The following is a 12,939-nucleotide window of genomic DNA, read 5'->3' as shown; positions in this document are numbered from 1 at the left end:
CTAAAGACAGATAAGTCTCCCGGACCGGATGAGGTGCACCTCCAGGTTCTGAAGGAGGTGGCTTCAGAGATTGCAGAGGCATTGGTGATAATTTTCCAGGAATCAATAGACTCCGGCATGGTTCCGGAGGACTGGAGGGTCGCAAATGTAGTTCCACTGTGTAAGAAAGTTGGGAGGCAGCATAAAGGAAATTACAGACCTATTAGTCTGACATTGGTGGTGGGAAAGTTATTGGAATCGATCCTCAAGGATGAGATTATGGAATACCTAGAGGTGCAAGGCAAGATAGATCCAAGCCAACATGGTTTCTTGAATGGAAGATCCTGCCTGACCAACCTATTGGAGTTTTTTGAGGAAATCTCAGGTAGGGTGGATAAGGGAGAGGCTGTGGATGTTGTGTATTTAGACTTTCAAAAGGCCTTCGACAAGGTGCTGCACAAGGGGCTGATTAATAAGATGAGAGCTCATGGAATTACAGTAAGGATATTGGAATGGGTGGAGCATTGGCTGGTAGACAGAATGTAAAGGGTGGGAATAAAGGGATCCTGTTCTGGTTGGCTGCCGGTTACCAGTGGTGTTCCGCAGGGGTCGGTGTTGGGGCCGCTTCTTTTTACTTTGTACATTAATGATTCGGATGATAGAGTAAATGGTTTTGTGGCTAAGTTTGCGGATGACACCAAGATAGGTGGAGGAGTAGGGAGTAATGAAGAAATAGGAAGGTTGCAGAGAGACTTAGATAGTTTAGGAGAATGGGCAAAGAAGTGGCAGATGAGATTCAATGTTGAGAAATGTGCCGTTTTACACTTTGGAAAAAGAAATAAACGGGCAGATTATTATCTAGATGGGGAGAAAATTCAAAGTACAGAAGTACAAAGGAACTTGGGGGTACTCGTGCAGGATACCCTAAAGCTTAACCACCAGGTCGGATCGGCGGTAAAGAAAGAGTATGCTATGTCGGCACTCTTTTATATAGTGTATAAACGTAAGGAGGTGTTGATGAGGCTCTACGGGGCACTGGTGAGACCTCATTTGGAGTACTGTTTGCAGTTTTGGCCCCCTTATCTTAGGAAGGATGTGCTGATGTTGGAGAGGGTTCAGAAAAGATTTACAAGGATGATTCCTGGAATGAAAGGGCTTACTTATGATGAGTATTTGTCAGCTCTTGGACTCTATTCATTGGAGTACAGAAGAATGAGAGGGGACCTCATAGAGACATTTAGAATGTTGAAAGGACTGGACAGAGTAGAGGTGGTTAAGCTGTTTACCCTGGTGTTTCCCCATAGTCCATGGTTTTAGATTACATGTAACATAGAACATAGAACAGTACAGCACAGGAAGAGACCCTTCGACTCATAATGTCTGTGCCAAACATGATGCCAAATTAAACTAAATCTCTTCTGCCTGCATATGATCCAGACTCCTCCACTCCCTGCATATTCAGGTGTCTAAAAGCCTCTGAAATGCCTCTATCGTATCTGCTTCCGCCCCTACCCCTAGCAGCCAGTTCCAGGCACCTACAAACCTCTGTGTTAAAAAACTTGCCCCGCACATCTCCTTTAAACTTCCCCCCTCTCACTTTGTCCTCTTTTGCATGTCCTCTAGTATTTGACATTTCTATCCTGGGGCCCTGCACTACCTTCCTATTTTCTACTTCACTAGCATGGCAATCCTGAGATAATGACCCTGGTAGTCCTTATTGTTAACTTATTATCTAGCTCCTTAAGATCACTTTGCATGATCTCATCTCCCTTCCTGCCTATGTCATTGGTACCAATACGGATCATGACCTCTGGCTGCTCACCATCCCTTCACAAAATATCCCATGTCCATAGAGACCTAATTGACCCTGGCACCAGGGAGGCAACACACCATCCTGGAGTCTCACTTGCAGCCACAGAAATGCCTCTCTGTACCCCTGACTATCGAATCCCCTATCGCTATTGCTTGCCTAGACTTTTCCCTACCTTGCCGTTCAACAGAGCCAGTCATGGTGCCACAGATCTGGCTGCTGCTGTTTCTATTTTCCCCTGAGAGGTCATCCCCCTAACAGCATCCAAAATAATATACTTGTTAGAGAGGGGGACACCCACAGGATACTCCAGCACTAGATGAAAAACACTGTGATGCTGGAGGAACTCAGCAGGTCAGGCAGCATCCGTGGAGAAAAGCAGGTGGTCAAAGTTTCGGGTCAGGACCCTTCCTCAGGACTGAAGATAGGAAAAGGGGATACCCAATATATAGGAGGGAAAAGCGGAGCAGTGATAGGTGGACAAAAGAGGGGAGGCGGGGTAGGCTCAAGGTGGTGATAGGTAGATGCAAGGAGAGATAGTGATAGGCAGGTCCTCAGCCTCCTCCACTGCCAGGAGAATTCCAAGCGCAAACTGGAGGAACAGCACCTCATTTTCCATCTTGGAACTTGCAGCCTAATGGCATGAGCATTGAATTCTCCCACTTTAAGTAATACCCTCCCCCCTCCCATTTCCCCACAACGCCCGGCCCCCCCCATGCTTCTTCTCTTCTTCCCCTTCCTAACCTATCTTTTTTCTAACCCTTTTTTTTCTCACCTTTGACCCATCCCCTGGTGATCTGCTCTCCCCTCCTCCCCCACTCCTGCCTATCACTATCTCTTACCTGCATCTACCTATCACCACTTTGTGCCCACCCCACCTCCCCTCTTTTGTCCACCTATCACTGCTCTGCTTTTCCCTCCTATATATTGGGCTTCCCCTTTTCCTATCTTCAGTCCTGAAGAAGTATCCTGACCTGAAACGTTGACCTCCTGCTCTTCTCCACGGATGCTGCCTGGTCTACTGAGTTCGTCCAGCATCATTGTGTTTTTCATCTAGATTCCAGCATCTGCAGCCCTTTGTTTCTCTAGAATCCTGCACTACCTGCCTGCATCTCCTGGTGGTCACCCACTTATCCAGCTTAACCTTAGGTGTGACCACCTCCCTGACTCTCCTATCTATTACTCTCCCTGACTCCTGTATGTTCCTCAGTGAGTCCAACTACTGCTCCTACCGATCCATGTGGTCTGACAGGACTTGCAGCTAGACACACTTCCTGCAGGAATAGTCATCAGGGACACTCAACTACTCTGATTTCCCCCATCCAACAAGAGGTGCATACCATAGAGTCATAAAGTCATACAGCATGGAAACAGGCCCTTCAGCCCAACTCATCCATGCCGACCAAGATTTCCATCCAAACTAGTCCCATTTGCCCCATTTTGGCCCATATCCTTCTAAATCTTTCCTTTTTATGTACCTGACCAATTGTCTTTTTGTTGTTATTGTACCTGCCTCAACCACTTCCTTTGGCAGCTCTTTCCATATATGTACCACCATATATGCTCCTTGGGTTCCCAATAAATCTTTCCCCTCTCACTTTAAACCTATGCCCTCTAGTTCTTGATTTCCCAACCCCGGGAAAAAGACTGAGTACATTCACCCTGTTTATGCCCCTCATGATTTTATACACCTGCATAAGATCACCTCTCAGTCTCCAACACTCCAAGGAAAAAAGTCCTAGCCTGGCCAACCTCTCCCTATAACTCAGTCCCTTAAGTCCTGGCAACATTCTTGTAAATTTTTTCTGTACTCCTTCCACTTTGATAACATCTTTCCTATAGCAGGGTGACCAAAACCTGTAGCGGGGTGACCAAAACTCCACTGACTGCCCTCTTAATATACTTTTAACATTAAATCTAAGAAATTTGATATTAAGTCAACATTTTAAACACCTAGCCATTTTCTTACCTTGTTACTGATCTCCCACCTCACCAAAGCCCAGTATTCACCAAAACCCGCACTTTGACCTATCAGCAGCACTTCGATCTCAAATCAGCCCCCCTTTAGCGCAGCGGTTAGCGAAACGCTATTACAGCACCAGCGACCCAGGTTCAATTCCCTCTGCTGTCTGTAAGGAGTTTGTACTTTCTCCATGTGACTGCGTGGGCTTCCTCCAGGTGTTCTGGTTTCCTCCCACATTCCAAAGACGTACGGGTTAGGAAGTTGTGGGCATGCTATGTTGGCGCTGGAAGTGTGGCGACACTTGCGGGCTGCCCCCAGAACATTCTACGTGAAGATGCATTTCACTGTGTGCTTTGATGTACATGTGACTAATAAAGAAACCTTATCTTAAAATGCTAACTTGACAGTTACTAGTAACATGAACAAGGGATTGGCATTAGATGCACCACTGCTCTCTGATCACATTCATGATGACCTGGAGTTCATCAGGAAGTTAGGTTTGCAGACGATATTAAAACTTGTACAAAAGTAGCAGAGCACAATTCTCTATATGAAGACTTAGATACACTGGGAATTGGGTCAAACTGAAAGCATCTGAAACAATCACTGTGCTCTGACATTTAATAGAAGCATTCAATGCCAAAAGAAGAACAGCATTCTGTCATTAAGCAAATCTTTGTTTTGAGCACATCTGGTGTACTGCACCAAGTTTTAGTTCTCACACATTGCATTTGAAATAATAGTTTTGGGAAATATTCAAAGGAGACCCAAAGGAGTGATTTATAGTTTAAATAACCTTAGTTACTCAGATAAGATTATAGAGTTGGGAAATTTACTTTAATTGTTATTCATTAATCTTTCACTTCCACAGAGCTGGAACTTCCTCAGTACCCTCGCTTTCGCCTTCACCTCTTTTTCACGTGAAGCCCAAAATTGGCACAATTTGCCAGAGGAGATATAAACAGTTGCAAATTTTATAGAAGTCATGTAGGTTAATCATAACTTCCTTGTTTTTGCACCATGTGGGGAAGAAACTCACCCTCAATTGCATGGGTGAAGCACATGCTAGAACATTGACTTCCATTTCTGAAATTCTGTTCCATTGATGTCACCTTTAAAAGGTCTTGAGCATGCAATCCTCAGGTTTTCATGCCATTTATTTATGGGACCTGGACATCACTGGGAAGGCCAATATTTACTTCTTACCTTGAACCTCTACGATCTTCTGCCAAAGCTGCTCACACACCACAGTTGAGTAGAGATTTCCAGGACATCCATATCGGAAAATACACAACAATCACTCAATATTGTAACCACAGTCATGTAATGAATGGCATCAAAAGCACATAAGACTGATAAGAAGGAAAAATTACTAAAAGTGGAAAGGGAGAGGAAACTAATCCTGCCATTCATAGAACAAACTAGTGCATACATTGGAGTTTTGAATTTAATAATATTATGGGAGCTTGTTCAAGTGTATAAGGCAGAAATTCATAACTCAGGAATGGCATGTATATGGTGTAGAAGCAGTCCATCACCCCAACCAGTCCACGCCCGTGTTTCTGGTCCACATGACTCATCTCCCATCTTTGCTTATTTAAATCCCTCCTCCATTTCTTTCCCCCTCTTGCTTACATGGCTTCCTCTTAAATGCCACCATATTACTCATTTCAGCCAGTCGCTGTGGCAGCAGTTCCACAGTCTCACCGCATTGTGGGTAAAGTTTCTTCTGAATTCCTGTTGGATTTCTTAGCAGCAATCTTCCACTGACGGCTGTCATTTATGCTCTTCCACACCAGTGGAAACGTTCTACCTATCCTACAGTATTGAAACCTTTCTGCATTTTAAGGACCTGTCTTAGGTTACCTCTCAGTTTTTTCTCAAGAGAAAAGAGACCTAATCTAATCATCTTTTTCTGATGTCTATTACATCACATTTCTATTATTATCTTTGTAAACTTCTCTACACTCTCTCCACTGCCTCTATATACTTCTCATAATATGGCAAACAGAACCATACACAGTTCACTGTGTGATCTAACTAAGGTGTGATCTGGATTTAGCAAACGTTCAATACTCTTCAATTCTCGGCACTTCTGGAATATTGCCAAATACTGGAAAGGAGCATCTAAGTCAATGAAAGCTGTTCAACCACTAGTTTGGATTTGTATAAATTGAATCATCATCCAAAACACTTCCTTTCTAATGTATCGTTAAATAATTGCTATTTACAGCTATTTAATCATTGTGTGAAGAGGCTATGCTTTTGGTCTTTGTCACACCTGCTAATTTTCTTTGTGGCTATCAAAAAACATTGAAATTCTAGTGAACAATGCCACATTTAGCAGCAGTTGCGAAATTAGTGCCTCAGACTGGTTCACAGTTTGTTCAGTGTCATTCTGCTATCACATACCTCGCAGGAGCTGACTACACAGATACTTACAACTGTTCTCATTGCATTTCGTGTGAAGGGAATAGTTATTTGACATTTATCAAGCATATGATTTAAAGAGGCATACTGTACTCAAAAAAAGTAATCCACCATTCACCACAGGTGTAAGTGGATAATCAAAAAGAGAGAATAAAATAATTGGAATTGGAATTGGTTTATTATTGTCACATGTACCAAGATACAATGAAAAACTTAGTTTTGCATTCCATCCATACAGATCATTTCAAGATATAAGTACATTGAGGTACTACAAAGGAAAAGCAGTAACAGAATGGAGAATATAATGTTACAGTTATAGTTACAGAGAAAATACAGTGCAGATAGACAATAAGGTGCAAGGGCCATGATGAAGTAGATTGTGATGTCAAGAGTTCATCTTTAACATATAAGAGGTCCATTCAAGAGTCTTATAAGAGTAGGATAGAAGCTGTCCTCGAGCCTGGTAGTGTATGTTTTTTGAGTGTTTGTATCTTCTGCCTGATAGAAGGGGGGAGAAGAGATAATGTCCAGGATGGGAGGGGTCTTTGATTATGCAGCCTGCTTTTTCATGATGTGCTGAGCTGCGTCCACAACTCTCTGCAGTTTCTTGTGGTCTTGGGCACAGCAGTTGCCACTCCAAGCTGTGATGCATCTGGATAGGATGCTTTCTATTTCTACAAAAATTGGAATTAGAATTGGTTTATTATTGTCACTTGTACCGAGGTACAGTGAAAAACTTGTCTTGCATACCATTCGTCCTCAATGGGGAAATGCCAAATTTCCTTCGCTGTCTGAGAATGTAGAAGTGCTGGTGTGCTTACTTGGCCATAGCATCTACAAGGTTGGACCAGGACAAGCTATCAGTGATGCTTACACTGAGGAACTTGAAGCTCTCAACCATTTCCACCTCACCACCATTGATACAGGATGGAAGATGTGACAGATGTCGGGGTATTAGCATAGTCTGTTCATCTTTTTTCTGATGTCTATTATATCACATTTCTGTTATTATCCTTGTAAACCTCTCTACACCCTCTCCATTGCCTCTATGCACAGTGCATTGTGTAGTCCAACCAAAGTGTGATCTAGATTTAGCATAAATTCTGTTCCAGCTGATTACAGAAGGTTCACAGGGCAAATATAAAAGGCAGTAAGAGGGGAAGGAAAAAGCATGAGAAAAGATGAGTAGCAAACATAAAAGGGAATCCAAGAACATTCCATAGGCATATAAATGGGAAATGGGCTGTAACAGGAGACATGGGCTCATCAGAGACCAAACAAGAAACCTATGCATGGGGACAGAGGGTATGGCTGAGGAGCTAAGGTGAGTCCTTTACACCAGTTTTCATGAAGGAATGAAGTGCTGTTAGGGGAAGGTATGTTAGATTCTGTATTGACTAAATTGATAAAGTGGAGGTAATAGAAAGGATTGTAGCTCTTTAGGTAGATAAATACCCTGGTTCAGATGGGATGTATCCTGTGTAGCTGAGAAAAGTAAGGGAGGAAAATTGAAGAGGTCTTGGTGATAATCTTCCAAATGTCTGCAGATTCAGTGGTGGTGCTTGAGATCTGGAAAATTTAAACTGTTCAAAAAAAGATTGTGGTAAACCCAATAACTACAGACCAATCCATTTAACCTCAGTGGTGGGTAAAGTCCTAGAAAAAAAAATCAGGAACAGAATTTTCACTCACTTGGACAAGTCATTGAAACCAGCGTGGATTTTTTAAAGGCAAATCATGCCTAACTTGATAGAGTTTTTGGATGAAACAACAGACAGCTCACGAGGGAAATACAGTTGATATGGTACAAATGGGCTTCCAAAAGGCACTTGATAATGTGCCATCTAATAGACTTGTCAGCAAGATTGAAGGCCATGAATAAAAGAGGCTGTAGCAGCATAGATTGAAAATTGACCAAAAGATAACAGGAAATAAAGAGTAATAGTGAAAGATTATTTCTCAGACTGAGGGAAGTGCACAGTGGAGTTCCCAGGGTTGGTACAAGGACTGCTGTTTTTCTTAATATATATTAATAACTTGTACAATTACTGAGCATACAAATGATACAGAAATTGGAGGTGTAGCTAACTGTGAGGTTGAAAACAGTAGATGTTAAGTAGGAAAAAAACAGGGTGGTGAGATAGACAGGTGAAAAAATGAAGTTTTATGTTGAGAAATAACAAGTATCATATCTTGAAAATAAAAAGCCTCTGAGCTGAAACATTAATTGTTTCTCTTCCCACAGATGTGTCCTGAACTGCTGAGTATTTACAGCATTTTATGTTTTTGTTTAAGTGACATATCTTGTGAGTAAGAATGAGGAGAGGCAATATAAATTAAGAGGACACAATTCTACAAGGGATACAATAACAGAGAGATCTGCATGCAGATTTCATTGACAGTGATAGGCAGATTGAGAAAGTGGTTTAAAAGCATATGCAATTTTGAGCTTTGTAGGTAGTTGCACAGAATGCAAGAAGGAAGAGGGTATGATGGACCTGTATAAAATATGGGTTTAGGCATAAATAGAGTTTTGGTTACCATGTTTTAAGAAAGATGTGACGGCTTTAGTATTGGTATTGGTAATGGTTCATTATTCTCCCTTGCACAGTGAAAAACTTGTCTTGCATGCCATGCATACAGGTCAATTCATTACACAGTGCATTGAGGTAGTACAGAGTGCATTGATGTAGTACAGGGTAAACACAATAACAGAATACAGAGTAAAGTGTCACATCTACAGGAAAGTGCATTGCAGGTAGACAATGAGGTGCAAGGTCACAACAAGGTAGAATATAAGGTCAAGAGTCCATATCATTGTATAAGGTCGATGTTGTTCAATATCCAACAGTGGGATAGAAACTGTCCTTGAGCCTGGTGGTATGTGCCCTCAGGCTCCTGTATCTTCTGCCTGATGGGAGAGGGGACAAGAGAGAATGACCCAGCTGGGTAGGAGCTTTGATTATGCTGGCTGCTTCACCATGGCAGCAAGAGGTATAGACAGAGTCCATGGAGGGGAGGCTGGTTTCCGTGATGCGCTGTGCTGTGTCCACAACTCTCTGCAGTTTCTTGCAGTCCCGGGCAGAGCAGTTGCCATACCAAGCCATGATGCATCCAGATAGGATGCTTTCTATGGTGCATCAATAAAAGTTAGTGAGAGTCAAAGGGGACATGCCACATTTCCATAGCCTCCTGAGGAAGTAGAGGCACTGGTGAGCTGTCTTGGCCGTGGCGTCTTGGACCATGACAGGCTATTGGTGATGTTCACTTCTAGGAACTTGAAGTTCTCAACCATCTCGATCTCAGCACCGTTGATGTAGACAGGTGCATGTACACCGCCCCCTTTCCTGAAGTCAATTACCAGCTCTTTTGTTTTGCTGACATTGAGAGAAAGGTTGTTTTCATGACACCATGTCACTTAGCTCTCTATCTCCTTCCTGTACTCCAACTCATTGTAATTTGAGATACGGCCTACTACAGTGGTATCATCTGCAAACATGTAGATGGAGTTAGAGCAGAATCTGGCCACACAGTCATGAGTATATAGGGAGTAGAGTAGAAGGCTGAGGACGCAGCTTTGTGGGGCACCAGTGTTGAGAATAATCGTGCTGAAGGTGTTGCTGCCTATCCTCACTGATTGTGGTCAGCTGGTCAGAAAGTCAAGGATCCACTTGCAGAGGGAGGTGTTGAGTCCTAGGTCTCGGAATTTGGTGACGAGTTTGCTTGGAATTATAGTATTGAAGGCACAGCTGTAGTCAATAAACAATAGTCTAACATAGGTGTCTTTACTGTCCAGATGCTCCAAAGATGAGTGTAGGGCCAGGGAGATGGCATCCACTGTAGACATGTTTTGGCAGTAGACGAATTGCAGTGGGTCGAGGTTGTCTAGAAGGCTGGAGTTGATGTGTGCCATGACCAGCCTCTCGAAGTACTTCATGATGGTGGATGTCAGAGTCACTAGTCGGTAGTCATTAAGACATGTTACCTTGTTTTTCTTCGGTACCGGGATGATAGTGATCTTCTTAAAACAGGTGGGAACCTCAGATTGAAGCAGGGAGAGGTTAATTATGTCTGCAAATACCCCCACCAGCTGATCAGCACAATATCTGAGCACATGGCCAGGGGCACCATCTGGGCCAAATGCTTTCCTCAGGTTCACCCTCGGGAAGACTGATCTTACGTCCTCAACCATAACCAAGAGTTCAGTTGCATTGGAGGCTGTCAGAGTGGGTGGTGACAATCCACTGCCCTTCTGTTCAAAACATGCATAGAATCCATTAAGCTCATCAGGAAGGGATGCGCTGTTGTTGACAATGCAGCCCGACTTCGTTTTGTAGCCCATTATAGCATGTAAGCCCTGCCACAACTGACGGCTGGTCTGGGACTCTATTTTGAACCAGTATTGTTTCTTGGCATTCCTGATAGCTTTTCGGAGGTCATATCTCAATTTCTTGTGAAGGTCAGGGTCACCTGATTGGAATGTCTGTCCTCGACTTCAGTAAAGAGTGGATCTCCTGGTTCATCCATGGTTTCCAGTTTGGGAACACCCGTATTGTCCTCTTTGGTACACAGTCCTCAACACACTTGCTGATAAAGTCTGTGATGGTGGTGACATACTCATCAAGACTGGCAGCTGAGTGTTTGAACATGGACCAGTCCACTGACTCAAAGCAGTCACGTGGAAGCTCATCTAATTCCTCAGACCAGCACTGCATGACTCTCTGTACTGGATCCTCCCAGTGCAGAAGAGATTACTAAATGATTCCAAGGATGAAGAACTATCTTATGTATATATTGGAGAAGCTGTCATTGCAAAGGATGAGATTGGGCATAGATTGAATTGTTGGGGGAAAACTGTTTCCATTGACAAGGAGGTCAAGAATTAGGGGAGATAGAATGAAGTTGATTAGTGACAGAATCTAAAGTGACATAGGTAACGTTCTTTTAGATGGGGAGAGATTAGGGTTTGCAGTCATAGAGTTATACAGTACAGAAACATGCTCTTTAGCTAACTGAGTCCAGACCCAACCATCAAGTACCCATTTACATTAATCCATCATTAACCTATTTTATTCTCTTCCCATTTACATCAATTCCCAGATTCTCCACCAATTTGCCCCCAGATTATAGCACTTACCTGCATACTTGGGGCAATTTAATGAGGCCAATGAACATACCAACCCACACAGTTATGGGACATGGGAGGAAACCGGAGCACCCAGAGGAAACCCATGCAATCACAGGGAAAATGTGCAAGCTACACACAGGAAAATCCGGAAGTCAGGATTGAACCCAAGTTTCTGGAGCTGTAAGACATCAGCTTGACCAACTGCACTGTCACAGGCATTAATAGAGGCATATTTAATTGTAGTATTGAAAGAAGAGTTGGATTAATACCTGAAAGAAAAGAATTTACAATTATGTTGGACAGGGTGATGAAATGGGACTGGCTGAGTTGGTCTTGCACATAGCTAGTATTGACTCAATGGGCTGAATGGCTTCTTTCTGCACTATAATCATTTCGTGATTCTGCTTTGTGTTAATCTTTATATCTTCAGATAAATTTCCTCCCATCACACTTACATCACTTGAGCATTTTAGCACATTTTCTGTTCCCTTTTTTGTCATGAAATCATTTAACTTATTTTAGCACACACACTTACCCCAACCATTTACTATGACAGTAAGTTCCACAGCCTAACCACGCCCTGTTTAAAGAGGTTTAAAGAAGGGAATGAGAGGAAAGTAATGCTTTAGCCTTCAGTACATAAATAGTCTTTCCCATAGTACAGAGTTAATGGCAGGACTTTAACAGCGTTGATGTGCAGAGGGATCCAAGTCCATAGCTCCCTGAAAGTGACTGCACAGGTGGATCGGCTAGTAAAGCAGGTGTATGGCATGCTTGTCATTATTAGTCAAAGAACTGAGTTCAAGAGTCTAGAACTTACGTTGCAGCTTTATAAAACTCTGGTTAGGCAGCATCTGGAGTATTGCATTCAATTCTGGCCACCCCATTATAGGAAGGATTAGAAGAATTTAGAGAGGGTGCAGAAGAGGTTTACCAGGATGCTGCCTGGATTAGAAGGCAGGTGTTATAAGAAGAGGCTGGACAAACTTGAGTTGTTTTCTCTGGAGCGGCGGAGGCTGTGGGGAGACCTGATGGAAGTTTGTAAGATTATGAGAGACATAGATAGGGTAGACAGCTGGTATCTTCCCAGGGTTGAAGTATCTAATACTGGAGGGCATGCATTTTTAAAGTGAGAGGGGTAAATTCAAATGAAATGTGTGGGGCAGGTTTTTTACACAGAGAGTGGTGGGTGCGTGGAATGTGCAGCCAGGGGTGGTGGTGGAGACAAGAACTATAGAGGCATTTAGGAGGCTCTTAGATAGGTGCATGAATGTGCAGAGAATGGAGGTATCTGGAAATTGTGTAGGCAGAAGGGATTAGTTTAGTTAGGCATTTAATAACTAGTTTAATTAGTTCAGCACAACATCGTGGGCCGAAGGGCCTGTTCCTGTGTGGTACTGTTCTATAGTCTATGCATGTAGGGAGGCACAGTGGTGCAGCTAGTAGAGCCAGTCCTTCACAACTCCCGCGACCCAGGTTCAATCCTGACCTCTGGCGCTGTCTGTGTTGAGTTTGCACATTCTCCCTGTGACAAATTGGCATCATCCAAGTGCTTCAGTTTCCTCCCACATCCCGAAAACATGCAGGTTGGTTGGTTAATTGACTGCTGTAAATTGCCCCTGGTGGGTG

Source organism: Pristis pectinata, chromosome 11 (genome assembly GCF_009764475.1).
Source record: "Pristis pectinata isolate sPriPec2 chromosome 11, sPriPec2.1.pri, whole genome shotgun sequence".
Taxonomy (NCBI): Eukaryota; Metazoa; Chordata; class Chondrichthyes; order Rhinopristiformes; family Pristidae; genus Pristis; species Pristis pectinata.
This window is presented reverse-complemented; position numbering follows the sequence as displayed.